Source organism: Paramormyrops kingsleyae, chromosome 20 (assembly GCF_048594095.1).
Source record: "Paramormyrops kingsleyae isolate MSU_618 chromosome 20, PKINGS_0.4, whole genome shotgun sequence".
Taxonomy (NCBI): Eukaryota; Metazoa; Chordata; class Actinopteri; order Osteoglossiformes; family Mormyridae; genus Paramormyrops; species Paramormyrops kingsleyae.
Genome location: NC_132816.1, coordinates 6,974,911 through 6,984,842, shown reverse-complemented (window position 1 = coordinate 6,984,842; position 9,932 = coordinate 6,974,911).

Sequence of the window (9,932 nt, the reverse complement as noted above, 5' to 3'; positions counted from 1 at the left end):
TGGTTCGAAGCGCCCCCTTCTGTCCTATTAGCTCACTTTGAGTAATTAAAAACCGATGGGGCTCAGCTTCTTAAATGTGCCTTCAATCTTTCCCAGGTTGGCTACCTGGGAGGCTGCTGGTGCTTTGTGAACCTCATCGCTTTCCGTACCTTACGGCCAGACCATAACTGATCTTCTCCATCTGGAAGGTGGTTGCTGCGACTGACCTTGAGGCACCACTGAAGTGTTACGCCCGGAAGGCCACTTGTGTTATTGACCTTGTTTTGCCGATGCAGCTGAGTGAGTTGGGTTATGATACATCCTTACAGGCTGCACTGAGGAAGAGGAAGATGAGGACAAGGCCAGGATGCCGATGAGCTCTTTCAGTGGGAGTCTCTCTGGTGTGTCTCAGTCGGCTTCTGACGTGTTTACGGAAGTCTTCCTGCCATCTACATTGTCCCTTTTTAAAAGACGGGTTTCAGGAGTCAATAGTTGGATAAAGTATTTATTTATCTAGTGTTCTGCTCATTTTTAGTGTGATTAAGAATAAATTAGCGAACGTAAAACTTTCTGGCTTTCATCTGGACAAAATTAATTTCGTATGCAGAAAAAAAGTCTTGATTTGTCTGAATTATTCATTCACCACAAGCAGCGAAAGTCTCGTGGAGTTATCGTGAAGATCACCGACCTCCCCTTGACAGTGTAATTGTATTTTTCAGCAAGTTGTCATTCAAAAAAAAAAGTCCAACTAAATTAGAAAAAAATTAAAGCAATTATTTTTCGACGTACCTTTAATCACTCTATCGTAGGTCTAAGCTTTTGAGGTGGTCAGTTAAAAGGACACCGATAATGATTTTGTTTAATTTCTTTGTAACTGAATTTGCACTGAAGGGCAAATTCTATTACGGCAGAATTATCCCCCAACTAATACCTATAAAAGGCCCAGAATGAATTTTGCCTGGGAACTTTTACACAGAGTCCATTCCAGCCTCATCACAATAGCTGCACATTTCGGTTTGTCTATCAGTTTTTAGCAGTAGATTAATGTGAAGCCACAGAGGTGGCTGCAAAGTGCTCCAATCGATGTTTATTAAAGGTTTCTTTAAGTGTTTAATGATTTAGTCATTAACATATTGATGAACTTTTACAACTTGCCCTGGGAAAAGGAGCATGATCTGCAAACGGCTCCTGAGCCACTAAACCTGAATGATACCTGAGGAGGCAGTGAATCCAAGAGGCTTGAGTGGGGGGGGGGGGCATTTAATTGGAATAATTGTTAAAAATACTCCAAATTTACTCCAAATTTACACTTTATATACTAAAAATTTACACTAAATATACATTAAGTTCCATGTCTTCTTATAACGGTTACAGCGCCTATTTGCTAAATATGATAGTAAATAATGCACAGGTCATTAGATAACAATAATGATTGTATTAATTCTATAAATGATTGGTTTTAATTGTTGCTAAGGTTTATAGTATTTTCGGCCTGTTTGCTATGGTATAGCATTGCCGCTCACACAAATATTTAGACCTTTATCCATTCGCCTAATTTGATTTCCTGGCCATGATTTGATAGCAAAGACTATTTGGCTGCTTGGATAAGGCCAGCGGAGGGCTTCCTCTCCGGGGTTTCCGTTATAAGGCTGCAGGGAGGCCTCGTCGTATCAGAGTTGTCCGTGCAACTTTAATCCCTGTGACTGTGTCCTCGTTCCCAACGCGAACCTTTTAGAATCAATGCAAATTGATTTTGCTGTTCAATGGCGACCCCGGACCCCTTCGGCGAGCCGCGGTAATTTCTTTCCTCACCTGATAAGGTAGCTGATCCATAATGAATCAATTCTAATTAGTTTTTGTGGGACGCGGCTTGTGGCAGGTGCGTGTGAGGGCCGGCCTCCTGTGCTGGTGTCTCAACTTGGAGTTTTGGAGGTGCTTCTGCACCCGGGGGACGCCCCGCCTCTGCTTTACTGTGTCTAAAGTGATCTCCACCAATCTAAGTTGTTCTCTGCAGGCCTGCAGACCATGTTTAAAAAGGCCCCTCCCTCCTTATTGGTCCAGATAAACGTAGCCATGTAGCATCCAAGCTAAGCTGCCACAGATGCCGTCACATTGACGGCACTGTTGATGACCTGCCCCGGAATCTGTCGGGCTGCGTTTAACACGAATCTGAGGGTGGGGGGGTTTCACCGTGGGGGTCAGGGGCTGAGGCGTTTTGTGGGCGGGAACAGGCCACCGCAGCCTGCCGCCCCTGGACTTGTTGAGTGCTCCGCTGTCCGTAACTCTGCGAGCTGCTTCCCTCTTCGCCATGTTTGCCACTTAACAGCTGGAGGTTCTGCTTTCTTCGGCCCGGGAGATAGTTCTGAGCCAGCGGCCAGGGAAGGGCACGCATCGCCTTTCCTATTTAGTGCTCCAGCAGGCCCATTGAGGGCTGCGGGGGCCACATGGGTAATTGCTGATTTGCTTGGCCGGCCGATGACAGGGAGACAGCGGCTCGTGAAGAGCTCGCGCGGAGCCGCCCGACCGAGGCCCGAGCTACTTTATCTGTGGCCCGGTTGGACCTGTCAGTGCCACTGGGCCGAGGACGCTCCATCCCCCCCCCCTCTCCCACCCCCCAGCCCGCCCTCGGTACCGCTACCTGCCGAGTCTGTTTGAACCCGGCGTGTGGGTGGTTGGATGGGGAGGGGTAATGGTGTGGGTGGAGCCGGAACCTCTTATATGGCCGATGGTGAAGCATTCGGGTTCGAGTGGGCTGAGTTATGATGAATCATAGAGGATCCTGGGGTGGAGGGGGGGGGATAGAGATGGGGGCATGGGGTGGACCACTGGATAAACATGAACTGGCAGGGTGGGGGGACCCAGATATTCGGATACGTTCTAAGCCCTGTATAAATATTCAATTCAATTTATTTTTATATAGCGCCTTTCACAACATAGTCACCGCAAGGCAAATAGATTAAAACCCCCCTAAGAGACTCATGGAATGTGCCAAACCACTCAAAGCCTCATTTTAGCCCAAGTACTAGTATCATTAGCTCTAATATTAAGTCAATGCAGAAACCTAGATCAAAGAAAGAATGAGTTCTCAGCCGGCCGGCGGGTTCTAGGTATGCATAGGGTTAGTTCCCGATCAGGCTGCCTTAGAGTAGGTCAGGTTCTCTCCTTGGCTGACTAGTAAAATCCACCTTCACGTGCCGCGATCTCCGCAGCAACGCATATGTGCCTCATGGCAAAGCAGAACGGATCCGGAGCTGAGCTCCTCCACACACATCCCAAGGTCGCTTCTCTGCCGTTTACACGGATCCCTTTGCCATTCGTATTCATTTCTCCGGGCCGCATTCTTGCCTGTTTCCTTTTCACCGAACCCCGATTCACTCTGAGGTTTGTGTATTTGAAAGTGGACGCCTCTTTCTTAAAGGGATTTATGCATAGATTCCCTATTTTTGTAGTTACGGTTTTATATGATAAGCTTTTTTATACGTTTAAAATCAATATGTAATCCTGTGCAGGAGCTTATCCGCTAACAACCCCATTTGTAAATCTATTTGAGCTTTGTTACATGTCTGGGCCGTACTATTCCACAGATTGATTAGGTGCAGTGCTAGAATCCTATCAAATGGCCAGCTCTGATGATGTTGCAAACTCTTTCAGGATTGCTAGTTGACTGGAACTGAAGATAAGGCTGAATGGCAATCCCCTCTGCACTCCGCACAAAAACTGTGTTAATATCCATCAAAGTACAGGTGCCATTTCTTAGCGCTCAGACCGCTTCTCCTAGGCTATTTTTTCCCCTTTTCTGTTTATCCAAGGTCAATAGCAGAAATTTAAACCTTTCGGAAAATGTGTGAACGCTGGAGAAATGTGTATTTTAAATCTGTGACTGGGATGGAAGTTTATTTTAATGTAAGACCACACCAAGTATATTTACTCATTGCACTTCTTGACTTTGTTACTGTTTTTGTCACAGCTAGCTAATGCCTGTAAGTGTTTAAGATCTGTTTGGTCTAAATATCTGGGGAAAACACCCCCCAGGAGTGCCGGCCGCTCTCATCATGTCCCCATATCAGTAAATTAAAGAAGCAAGGGATGGCGATTGTTTATCTTTTGTCCACTGAGGCTGCTTCTTCACCGCTGACGTTTCTGCCTCTGTAATTTTCATTTTCTTCAGGCTCCGTGTAACTCTTTGTTATTGGCTTTCCCTGGCCCCCGTCCATCGCCTACTTCATGGTCATTCATTGCTTAAAGAAAGAAAAAATCTTTTGAAATAAGATCATGTGTTTCAGTGACTTGCTTGTTCCACCCGTTCGCTAAGAAGAAAAGGAGAAGGTTTAATAGTGACCAAAAAGCCAGGTCATTCCTACCTGCGCACTTGAAACTTAAGGGTGTTTGTTTCGAGGCCATAACGTGGCGGCCATCTTGGCGAGCGGCCGCGTTGCCCCATAAATTTGTAAATTAAAAAAGCGAGCGGCACAGAATAATCGCCGGCTCTCGTAAAGCTGCTGAGTAGGGTGCACTCTTGAATAAATTTTGCGTTTGGGGCTGGGGTGGGGTGTTGGCAGGAGGGGGTGGGAGGGAGGGAGGGGGTGGGGTGGGGGGTCATGAGGATTTGAACTGGCGCATTCTTGGGTGGCTTGTGAAGACTCACATGGTTACCATTGGTGTGCATTGTTAGGGTTATCTGAATAAGCAGTGACCATGTGAGTTTTAGTGTGATTGCCCAGGGCTATGGAGAAAGGGAGAGAGGGGAGTAATCCAAAAAGATTGCACACTCTCTTTGCTCTGGGTATTTCTCTCCTCCTCCTTTTTTTTTGGGGGGGGGGGCTTCTGCCAGTGGCTGTAGTTTTTAAGCTGGTGTCTGATTTCCCCTCCTGGTCCTCATTTGTTCTGCGATGTGGCTCATCATCCCCCTTTCATTGTTTACCTTCCTAATGAGGAGGGAGGGGCAGCCAGCCTGTGATGGACAGCCGGGTACTCGCTCCTTCTGCTGGCTGGGGTGGGGGGGGGGACACTTTGGCTTTTTGGCTGGGAGGTGTCTGAATGTGGAAGGGCAGTTAATGGGGCGGGGTGGGGGGGTGGTTGAAGCCTGTTCCCTCCTGAGAGAGGAGTTGGCTTTTCTGCAAAGTTTTCTTTCTGCCTCTGTCTCCCCCCCCCACCCCCCCAGCATGTGTGCCTTGGGGAAAGGGGCGACAGTGCAGACATACAAGCGTTTGCTTATTCCGCGCTCCCATTACACCCACTGCCCCCCCCCCCTCAGAAAACCCCCAGCTGATATAGTTTTTAAAAGAGGTCAACTCCTAACAGGGCCAAAAATCATCAGCAAAATCAGCATGATGCAAATAAAAATGTCTCACTTCCTGTATTTAACCAAACGAGAGTCACAAAACAACAAGCCGCTCACAACAGCAAGCTGATATATATATATATATGTTTTTCTTTCCAGCTCTCACCTTGATATTAAGCCATAAGCCCTTTTTCATACATTTTTAAGTAACGGATGTAGAACGCCGATTTAATTTGATGAAGGTGGGAAAATGACTCGCCAAATATTGGAACTGTGTTCATTTTGCTGGGCGCTCCACTTCAAAGGCGCGGAGGTTAAATGGGAAGAGAGCAGACCTTTCAGGCAAACACATGGTGCCCAGCATGAGATCCGCCCAACTGTTGCATTTTGACGGAATGAGAGGAGATCTATTTATTTTTTATAAAGTGCCTTTGCACGTATTTATTTTTGGACTGACATTCTGCGCCTTGTTCCTCATGCATTATTGCTGAGTGGCTTTTCGTTAGGTGCCTTTATGGACGTGGGCTTCCGTGGTGCCCTGTGTCCGGTACCCCTAACTTGTGACCTGTCACCCATGCAGCCTTCAACCTGCTTTCCTGATTCTCGCTTTACCTTGGCATGTTTCCGCGCTGACGGGTGGCCATGAGCGATCCCTCTTTCAGCAGGGAAGCTCACAGCTCCCCCATGTCCATGGGCCAAAATCTGGACAGGTGACGTCAGAACACAGAACTCAAGCCCGGAGCTGGGTCTGCGTGGAAGGGGCGGGGGGGGGGGGGGGCTCCGTTGATTCGACGGGCTTCTCTGGGACCTACTTTGGATTGACAGGGGTCTCGCACCATCTCAGCTTACCATATTCAAGGCGTTCGGAACCATATGGCTATACTAGGAGTCACGTTAAGGCAGAAAACATGCAAAACGTGACCTTTTTTAGTCATTATTTTCATCTGAGTCTTTTTAGATGGGCGATTTAAAGCTTTATTTAAAAATTAACACTGTACATGATATGATTCATTTCTTGATGTACAATGGCAGACTCTTTAGAGTGAACGCTGGCTGTACCTAGGGATCAGTGGCCCACTGGCGTGTTCTGGATGATTTTCTCCACGTGGGAAGTGAGGAGGACGGAAACCAGTAGTGCTGTTACTGGATGAGCTGGTTGTGCTGGTCAGCAGACGGGACCCACTGGCCGGGGAGCGGGGGGATGAGGGGGGCAGTGTGCGGTTCTGGCACAGACGCCACGGTCTGACCATCCGCCGGTTAACCGCGGGTCAGTGGCCGGACCGGCGTGGGTTAAGCGGCGAGGCTTCTGGAAAACTTTGATGCTGGCACGCTGAGTGAGGAGCAGTCTCTGTCACCTGCACGGGGTGCCCTCTCTCCCCAGGTGGTACAGGTCAGCGCAGGGTGGGGGGAGGGCGGGGTGGGGGGGGGGGCAGCCATGCCATCCTGTGACACCCGGCTGATTCGGGAGCTAAAGGGGAGGACAGGCACCGTTGCAGAGTAAAGACAGAGTAACAAAGAGGACAAATACATCGGTCAGTGACTGCAATCGAACAAAACGGAGTCCTAAATATTACTGTAATCAAACAAACAAATAAATAGACCAAAAAATTAAGGAACTTAAAAGCCACTGATCATATGGTCTGTCACTGTATATTTGGACACTGGGAATGGTTTTGATAGATGTCTTACACTTGTATAAATTTAATTCTGCTATTACGCTTGCATTTCATTTTACAATTTGCTGTAAATTAAATTAATCAGATCTCTTTAAAAAAAATTAAACACACAAACAAATAAACTACAATATAAATGTATTTGAAAGTTTCTTTTTTCCTGGTTTTATTTTAGTCATTTGACACAGCGATGTCTGTTTCGCAGAGTTTTATTGCCAGGTATGAGAAGATCGTTTATTTTAGGGAGACATTTCAGAAACGAAGGCAGAGGTTAGATCACCTCTAGGTCGAAGAGTAAATTAACTGATTATCATCGATATGGCAAGTGCTAATCAAAACCAGTGTGACAAAAATATCTGACGCTCAATGCATCGTATAACTGCAGTATCTCGATTTAATTTTATTATTCAGCGTCTGATTTGAAATGAGAAATGTGTTTTACTTGCATTTGTCGTTATTTTTTTTCTCTTTTCGACACAGGTTTGTTTATTGTGGAAGTTAGTTTCACATGCACTCTTTTAATGAATCATATAGCATTGAAATTATTAGTGACTGATTTGTAATCGGGATATAATTTAATGTTTTGAGAGCAGAGAATGGGATGCGTACATCTAGACGAAAGACCGAGAAAACCAAAGGTAAATTATTTTATTTTAAATAACATTTCATGTATTATTTTACATCTATACATGCCGTTGCTAAATGCTTGGATATTTGACTGTTTACATACGTATAAATGAATGGATATTTAAAAGCTTAATTTGTAAATTATATCACTGTAGTCATTTCATATAATCGCATACAATGTTGTCTTATTATTACTGTTACTTTTGTAATCTTTAACCTTAATACCTTAAATATTATGTAAAGACTTCTTTTTAATTTTACGTTAAATATAACACTAAGTAATAACCGCCCTGTCAGTGGTTTAAGCATATGTGAAATACCGTACATTGGAATGTGTCGCAGTAAAAATAAGCTCAAAGAAAAAGCTTTTTGCGGCGCAACATTTAAAACGATTTACTTGGCGGTTTCTGCGTTTCATACGTATTTTTATCCTGTCCATCCAGTTGAATGTGGAACGCTTGATAATCTGTTATTCACGGTGGGCCTTTTATTTTACGATTTTAATGTCATGCTGCAAAAGAAAGAATAGAAATTTAAAAATAAAGATGGAACTCGTTTATCACGGACGTTCGAGGACCTCATATTTGTTGGAACACATTGTGAAAATTATTTTTAAATATCTATAAACATTTCACGGAAGTTGGGGGTATACGCAATTCAGAATTTTTTCCCACCTAAATTCCCTAAAGTTGTGGTTTTATATGAACGTCTGTATGTATTTTGTTTTATGTAGATTAATGCAGGGTTTGTTCCGGGAAATCTGATTACACTGCCATGTTTTGATCAGTTTATCCCCGGTCTTTTCTCTGCAGCATGCAAGTGAAGTGCGGCTTTTTAATGACGCTGGCTGTCGAGTATCTCGCCGTAACCGCCTGGAAATGATTAAACACGGAAAAAAATAGGTTGTGACAGGTGCCGTTTTCTCTGACCGTTCTGATAATTTAAAATTAATTTGCTCTTGAGTTCTCCGCTTGAGTCTTCCTGTGCGTCCATATCATGTCGCCTAAGGCGATTTGTTTTTGTTTTAATATTTTCCCTCTACTGTGTTTGACTGCTTGAAAAGACTACAAATATGATTTTTGAGACCACTTGCACAAGAATAATGACGATGCATTTAAGCGCATGCAGTCATCAATCACCACCATTTATTTTTTTGTTTACGATCCTCACACGTTTTGTGTGGATGTTATCTATGAACATTGAAACATTATCAGCACAAAACAGACATCAATCGAACACTTTAAACGCTTTCATAAACTTTATTATTGATTTTCCTTATACTTTTACTTGATATAAAAAAGAAGAAGGTACAAAATAATAATTCAGATTTTATATGTGTCTGATAGGGAAAGTATTTAATGAAACCCATATTTTTAGTAAACTAATTCGCATTCGATATGAATGCGTTTATACTAATCGTTTGCTAAATGAACATTGCTAAATTCAAGACTTCTTATTTTTTATTCATTCGTTTCAAATAGATTTAAGATAAGTATTATTTTGAAATGTGAATTCTGTTCTATATACAAGAAACCAACAGGCACCCCAGTACAGATTGCAGCACATAATTGTTCAACAATTGCATTATTCATTTCATAACATAAGCTATCGCTACTGATAATAAGTTATCTGCTGATAAAAATAGAAGATATGCACTTGATTCTTGTAAATAATAATGTAGTGATTTTGGGGACAACTGTTCATTAAAAACGCATAACAATGAACACGCAGCCTCGCTGATCTTGCATGTGTAACTTATATTTCCAAAGATGTGTGTACTGAGCCGCTAGGGAGCCCGATGCAAGGCAAAAGAACGAAAACGCGGAATGAAGTCCCCATTGGAAAGAAAAAATAAATGTATTGTAACGAATAACTTAAGAGTTTTCTGCCGATTAAAAAGACGTGAAGCAAAATGAGTCCATCCCTACCTTCAGATCCCTTGCCGAGATGGACTTTCTCTCACATGTATTTTGGATGCGCACTGAGTCCGCAGCTTCACCTCGCAGGTGTTGATTAGACGTGTTTCAAAAATTCCGTGCTATTTAGTACCACCGACTTCCAACAAAATCTACCAAGGGAAACCATTACGAATCCTTTCGCTCGGGGTTCCTTACAAGTCCGTGTTTCGTGCAACGTCGTTTTAATAAGCACCGATAACATACACTATCCACCGCTAACCTGCCAACTAAAGACACGGAACTTTCACCCCCTTTCCGCGTTGCTTAATCCCAGGCTTTACGGGCTCAGCGTTAAGAAAATTCGACTGCAATTTGGGATTAGACAAATACTCTTGTTACAAAAGGTTAGTGCTACTTGATATCTGGATACTTTAAAGATGGATCCCGTCGTCTTAAACAGACAACTGGCATAAA